We start from the raw sequence: 8,009 nt of genomic DNA, 5'->3' as shown, positions 1-8,009 counted from the left end.
GTGTTTATAACTTACGTTTTAATGCACTTTTGGATGGTAACATATAAGGCAAAGGAAGGAAAATATTTTTGAGAGAATCTTCATAATTTTTACATATAAGACCTTTCTTTGAAACTTTTTTGGACAACATTTAAATAATCGATAAACCAAATGTAACAAATGTTTATATTGTGACATTTTTTTTAATAAAATCACAATTCAAGTCGTATTAGGCTTTTAATAATATTTACAGAATATAAAACGATCTAACCTAATAGGTCGTCAAAAGCACACCATTAATCATCCATTTAACATAATAATACAGTTTTGTGTCGCATGATATTACGACATAGAAAAGGGAAACGACAAATTTATCAAAACCTACGAGCTATCGCGCCATTATTATTAACTACAAGTGACATTTTTACGCAAATCATATTCAAATATGTACATTTATATCTCTTAATATAGACTCCGGTGTCTGAATTTGGAAGTTGAACGCAGCACGGACATTTAACTGACCGACTTGCACCTAGGAATAAAATAGAGGCGACACTATTTATTTAAATAAATATTGATTCATTTTTACAAAGGGATAAAATGATTTTATAGTGAAAACGCAAAACAATTTTTTGTGCTGCAAGTATTATTTAAACATCCTTTTAAATAAAATGTACAATTGGTAGTAAATTAAAGTGAAAAAGTCAAAAGTATTCATCCATACAGTTTACTAATACGCGTAGGTTTAATTGAACCTATACAGGATGTTCGTTATTACTTTTTCTACGGCATTTTATAAGTCACGTGTTTCCATAACAACGAATGATCATTAACAAAATATGCATCCAATTTGGAATCAGAGTTCTTTGCCATCAAACATCTACAAGTTGGGCAGCGGGCGTGCACCAACCAAGGGAACGGCCAATAATTCAGAATCAACAGTAACAGTAGCCAAATAACTCGGCCTAATCCGTGTCGAATCGACGGAGACTTTTCAATAATACCACCGATTTGATGATCACAGTGGTACATAAAGAGCGCAGAGGTGCATTGCCTCATTTTTTGTGTGGGAACACGTTTTTCAATCACGGAGCAACCTTTTTACGAAGCTCCGTGTACGGCCGAGGCGATAAATATCGAAGCTTATGGCCGCGGTCAGCTTTGATGTGTTTTATCCCGATTGCTACAAAATTTCTGGGGGTCCCATGGCCTTAGTGAGATAAAGCGACCTCTACACGAACTATCTTATAAGTTCTCGCAAGTTCACTAGTGGCTATACATGAGTTTTAAGGATGTTACACAATAGACACGGAACTACAGAAATCATTTAGCTCGACAAGTTACATAAAACGTATAAATTCGTCGAGTGATTAATGCTATTAAGGTGTTAAACCAAGTGGCTAGTTAGGTTCGAATGAAATCGACAGTTTCTGCTTCTTATCGTAGGAATTAAAATCTTATAGCTTTTGCTATTATTTTTTATAATTCCATACGGAATTTAAAAATTAATAATAATGTGTTGTTCCAGACTTGGCATTATAATTCAAATTTCACCGAGATTCGTTTCCAAGTGATATGTAATAACAAACATCTATCCATTTTATTTAAATAATTTTTTGATTTTTTCACATTTAAATTTACATTTCATTAAGTTAATTAAATGTGGGTTAGAAAATTTCTAATATTTTCTAAATAGTGGAGAAAAAAATCAAAAATCACTTAAACTTTTTTTAGTTTCTAAAATAAATTATCATTTGATATCATTCCTACATCGTTACGGACATTAGAAAACTTGTAACCCACAAATTAATTCTTACAAATAATTTAAATTAAAAGCAAATTTTAATATGTAAAAAAAATCAAAAAAGTAATTTAAAAGACATTAAATTAGGAATGAAAACTTTTAAAATAAAATACGCTTTCTCTATCGAGCCATTATTTACGACATTTTCTTAACATTCGCCCAACTTATCAAAATATTTAAAGTCGTAATTTTTACCTAATAGCACAAGCAAGGTTAATTATTAGTCGTTCAACTCAAAAACTACGACATTATTTTTTACAACGGCCGTACGTTACTGATAAACGCGCCTGATTTTCGTGCGGAATGGTCATGCTATAGATAAAATTTCAATATTAAATCAATAAGACGAAGTGATGCGAGATGCTTAGTCGAGCAAGATTATAAATAATTAGGCTGTATACATAATTAATTTACGATATAGATAATGTCGATTGTCCATTTAGAAACTACACCTATATGTCAAGGATGTGATTTTTGAATCGTCGATGTAAATTTTATTGGACGTCGTAGCGGTATAATGTCTCTATAGTTTCTGTTTCATTTTCAACATATCTTTATTCAACAGACATTTGGTTAATGTAGCGATGATGGCCGATTATTTGACGTCTTTGTATAAATATAATTTATGTGATTCGTACAAAGGAAATGGATCATCAAGTTGCAAATGTTTAAATTATACATTTAAAATTACTCTATTATTAACACTATTACTATTATAATAATACATTATTTTACTATAACATAATTTTTATTATGATATGATAATGAAATATGACATCTTGCTCTGTTATGGGAAAACATATTATAGGATATTTTGTTTTCAGTAGAAGGAACCGCATCCATAAGAAACATGTGTCAACCATGCGGTTCTTATTTCCTAAAATTATAAATGCATAGGATTATTTCAAATTCGTTTATAAAATACTATGTAGTATTTTTTACTATAAATTAATTGTAACAATGGTTTCCTAAGCGAGTATGAATCGCCTGGCGATGGTCGGATCGGTCGCCACGCGCCGTCTCGCAACACACACGCCTGACTTTTGACTTTCGTCGTGTGGTTAAACTTCATAATATAATTGAGCTCCAACAAAATCCGGCCGGGGATTACCATACAATAGGCCAGTCAGTTCCGTCGAGCCCGCCAGGTCGCCGAGGGCAAAAAAACACTACCACTTGTTGTAGTTAACACTACAGAATGACTTGTTTACGATGCCATGCTAATGTAAATTAGTCACTAAAGCTAAAAGAATAGAATACACTATTAATTGTAATGAAAACGAGATAAGTTGTTTTGTTTACGAGCGGGAGGTTGGCAGGCGTCCATCGAAAGCAGCCCATCATGAGCCCGACGACTGTTTGACGGGTGACAAGAGTCAGTAAAAACGGCAGCGTAACTCACCCACTGGCCGAGCGAGTCGGTGCATCCGAGTCGCGTTTTGAGTTATTGCATGCGAGTCTAGTTTTTGTCGAGTCCTCGCGATGTCGCGGCTACTTTCCGATGGATCGTCTGATCGATGTCTTTTGTTTACTTTTCCGTCTTGATCGCGAACGTCGCGTCGCTTGTCGACGGTCGTCTTTTTCTCGTTTGTCGTTGGTATTTTGAAACTGCAAAAGAAGTGACGTCAGCTGCAATACAATGAATGGAATTGTCGAACCGTGCGCGTCGCGTCCTGCGCGATGGCCATAGTCGTGAGCGCTGCAGCGCGGATAGACCCAACAGGTACCGCGTTACGTCACCGTATGCGCACAGCTGATTACTGAGAAACGACACGAAATACCGAGTAACGACATTCTTAATATCGCCACCCGCTCGCTTCTATACATGCGGGTTTTAAATTTCCAAGTATAGAATAGAATTTTCCACTAAATGTAACGACAGCAGAAATAATTTTATGCATGAATGTATTCAATTATATAAAGCAAACTTTTTATAGAATAGGTAGGTCTCGAAGTACTGAAACTGTTTTTAAAATAACTTCATATCAAGTAATTTGTTGTGTTGTTTTTATAATAAATAACAGACTACAATTATCACATTTTTGTTTCAATGTTTTTAATAACTAAATATATTTATGTATTTTTTTATAACACAGTTATCGTTGCATTAAAAAAATAAATCCAATCGACGTCACTAAAGTTAGTTGTCATACAGCCAGTACTCGCCATAGTGACAACGTAAACTGCCAGTTAAACTTACGTATGCAAATCTGTCGGAATGTCCGGGTAACGTTGTCCATCTATCGACTAGTTTTTCTAAAATTACCGACAATTCCGACGCTGCAACACAGACAGAAAAGGGAACGATGTCATAGATACCCATAGATTGTCATAGATTAAAAAACTGAATAAATTAAAAATATATCAAAATTTTTGTATATATATATATTTTTAATAAAGCAAGTTTTATATTAGGTAGTTTATAATAAAGTGGGGTATTTTATGAAATAACAGAGGATAATATTAGATTCAGCTTTCAATATATGCATTTGTGATTTTATGTCAGCCGACCCCCAAAATACACCATGTCTGGGTTACATACGAGTTTGTTTAATCTTACCTCACACAAAGTATAGTATTCTTAAATAACAAACATACATCGAATCAAAACATTTCGCTAATTATTGCCATTATTTTCCCGCACTAAAGTCGTAAGCTAAGAAGAATAGGTCTTTAGAAACCGAACGTGCCCTAAGTATAATTGGTTTCAGAGAGAGTCTCGTTGGGAGACAAATTTTCTCTACTCTAGAAAACAAGCAACGTAATTAGGTATTCGATGGCATTGGCCACGTCTCACAATGGTAATATATAGCGTTCGGTGCGTCCGAACAACGCGACCCACGCTAGAGAGACATTTACACTAGAAGTCACGGGAAATTAGTACATATTTTTTTATTCAAACCTAAATTGTGACAACTTAATAAATAAGTTGACATTAACTGTCAAAGTAGACATTAACGGTATTAAGTGAATCAGCTCTGTTAAAAAATAAAAGTTTTTTACTTACCACACTTTGATTGATTTGATCATCATCACCATCGGCCTTTGTCTAACCTCTTCTAGATATGGGACTTCCTGATGCCTTCCACATCCTAAATCTTAGTAATCAAAATCATTTTTTTACTTCTTAAATATTAAGACAAGGAGTCGGATCCGTCACGTTGCCGCTAAAGAGCCTCGTGACGACACTTTCTACAGACGACGGGCCGCACATACGCAACTACTCACGGACGCCGACATCCGGGTGACATGCTCCCTTGTTTATGTGCATGTCTGTTTGTTTTCACTGCCGCAACGACGCTCGAATGCCTCTATTTCACTGCGAGTCTAGTTAGATATTTTTTTTAAATTAGCGTACGTGGCTAGAACAATTCTACATGAAGGCTTTTGAACTTTTGAATTGCACAATTTCGGTTTTTATTTCTTTTAACATACGAGTATTTATTAAAAAAAACGTACTCGTATTGTTTCGTACATGTATTTATTAAAAAAAGTAATCATGTCTTCGATAAAATAATGATATGTGTCCTGATAGGTGACTATTCGATCTCGAAGAATACACGACAAAACTCCATAACTTGATATGAGGATTAAGAATACAATAGGCCATTTCAAGTCTACAATGGCCAAAAAATTAAATCGTTTGACATTAACTTATTTTTAGCACTCACGTATTTGATGATGGCTTGGAATCGTTCCCAGGATGCATTGCGACGTACATGACTCAGTGATAAAGTTGTCAAGTAAATGACGTGTAGGTATATAATATAATATGGTCACAATTGCGGTAGCTATGGTATGTGGTTGTGGTCGAGGACCACGTGACCGCAATTATAATGAGATGGCGTTATACTGTACGTCTTCTCAGAAAAATACCTTTAAAACCAATAGCGTAATAAAAAAGACGGTTGCTACTTGAAGAGTGGTTTAAAGGTGATGCTTGCGGTATTCCGTCATTGTTCTAAGCCATTTTTAAGGCGTAATAAAATAATTCACACGCATGTCACATAGGTAGAGCGTCGGTGGCTCAGGGGTCAAGCACTTGACTTGCAATCTGCAGGTACTAGGTTCGAATCCCGCCATGTACCGATGTGTTTTTCCATTTCCGATTTACATATATACATTTATCCGACGTTCTTACGTCGGATAAATGTCGGTGAAGGAAAACATCGTGATGCAACCAGCACATATCTGAGAAGAAATTCAAAGATATGTGTGAAGTCAACTAAAAGATTTCAGTTTCCGTGATAGGAAAGACACTAGTCTATGTATTTTTTTCTACAGTTATGCAATAAACGGCGAAATCAAAACCATATGTCTCGTGAAAATGCATCAAATGTATTCAAATTGAAAGTTATAAGGAATTGTACTGATATATCTAAACAAAAAGAAATTTTTCTTTATTTTAGTATTTTAAAATGCATAAAACTCGATATGGACGGTAAAATATATAGTGTATAGTTAATTGGTCGTTAATTAGCATATGACGCGGAATAATCGACGTGTTCAAGGCGTCATATTATAATAAGTGTCGAAACACTAAAAGCATCTCGATCTTTATCGGCATTACGCGGATATAAGTGTGCGGACACATTTGATGGGTCAAATAAATTCAACGGATAGAGGTAACTGCAGAAAATTATTTGCAGACGTGACTATTAACTTAAATTAAGCTTTGCAAATAGTGAATTTTGTTTAAGTTTGATATTACTGAAATTCTTATAAGTTCTGCCCAACTTTTTGGTCAATTAATTTGGTTTCTTTACTTGTAAGGATTCCGTTTATTGCTTATATATAAACTTGCTATCTTACTAATATTATAAATGCGTACATTTAGATTATGGATGGATGGATGGAATTTATTAGAAGGTATCTCCAAAACGACTCAATTGATCTCGTTGAAATTAGGTATAGGTGTTGAACATAGTCTAGAAGAGCACATAGACTACTAAGATTTTTTATTCCGCGCGGACGAAGTCGTGGACGACAGCTAATAATGTCACAAATAATTTAAAATCTTAAACCCAGACAGTGTGTACACTACGCTTACGGTCAGTTCAAATTGTCTCGCATTTTATGTTCTATTATATAGTTTCAATTTCCCAACTAATTCAATTCTAGTTTAGCTAAGTTTCGCAATCATATATCTCTAGTTGATAACATCAAATAGTTTGATATAATTAGCTTTTATATTATTGAAAAATCTTCAAATTTTATGTCTGTTAAAATCAGTCTGAAACATAATTTTACTAAACGGAGATATTTTTATTAAAAAAATTGATGAATTAAATGTAGGATACTAAAACATTAGGTATTAAATGCCAGTCTAAGACCCTTTTTCCACTAGCGTGACTATTCGCTAGTGTGCCATGGTATAGACACAAAGCGCACAGTCAGTGTCGCGTTTATTTGGTTAGTGGATAAAATATCGAAATATCCAGAATTATTTCCTGCATATTTTGATTATAACTTTACCTAATGGAAACACGTATGGTAAAAATATCTCGCGCCTTGTCACAGTGGTTGGTTTTCACGCAATGATTTTAAGTTACAGAACAACAAACATGACGACTGTATATGGTTAAACGATCAGAAAAAATTCTTGACGAGACTCGAAACTGTCGTGTCCCCGTCCAGCTACATTCCGTCAACTGAAAACATTTATTATTAGCAAAGTAATGCTCCTCAAAGATCCCATTTGTGATCTTTTAAAGGACATATAAACATTTAGATTGTGATCGCTTGTAACCTTTTACATTCAAATGTAAAAACTTAAAAACAGTTAAAGAGACGATAAATACAAGGATGTTCATAACAAAATAGCGCCTAATGATAACACTAGTGGAATACTAACCTTATGACGGTGTCCAGTTATTTAGTATTAACAGCACATCAATAAGTTTGTAATAGCTTTTTTGAATACTACCTCCGACAATAACCCTGACATACTTTAAAATTATAAAACTCAAGGACAAAAACTTATACGCAAAAGCCCACAAATAGGCTTTCTCACTGTTGGTTTCTGAGACCAAAACTATTGTATAAAACATAACGTCATCCTGCCATTGTTTTAGATAAGACAGGGATAATAATTCGCTTCAAACGGGGATAAAATGTTTAAAAAAGAATCCAGAACTCTATATATAAAACATGTTTGATATAAATGTAGGCATCTTATCTTATAATGTCATATAAAACAAATAAAACGTAAAATAAAACAACGTTT

The sequence above is a fragment of the Papilio xuthus genome, unplaced genomic scaffold (genome assembly GCF_000836235.2).
Source record: "Papilio xuthus unplaced genomic scaffold, Pxut_1.1 DF825928.1, whole genome shotgun sequence".
Classification (NCBI taxonomy): Eukaryota; Metazoa; Arthropoda; class Insecta; order Lepidoptera; family Papilionidae; genus Papilio; species Papilio xuthus.
The sequence above is the reverse complement of the archived record's forward strand: the minus strand, read 5'-3'. Positions refer to the sequence as shown.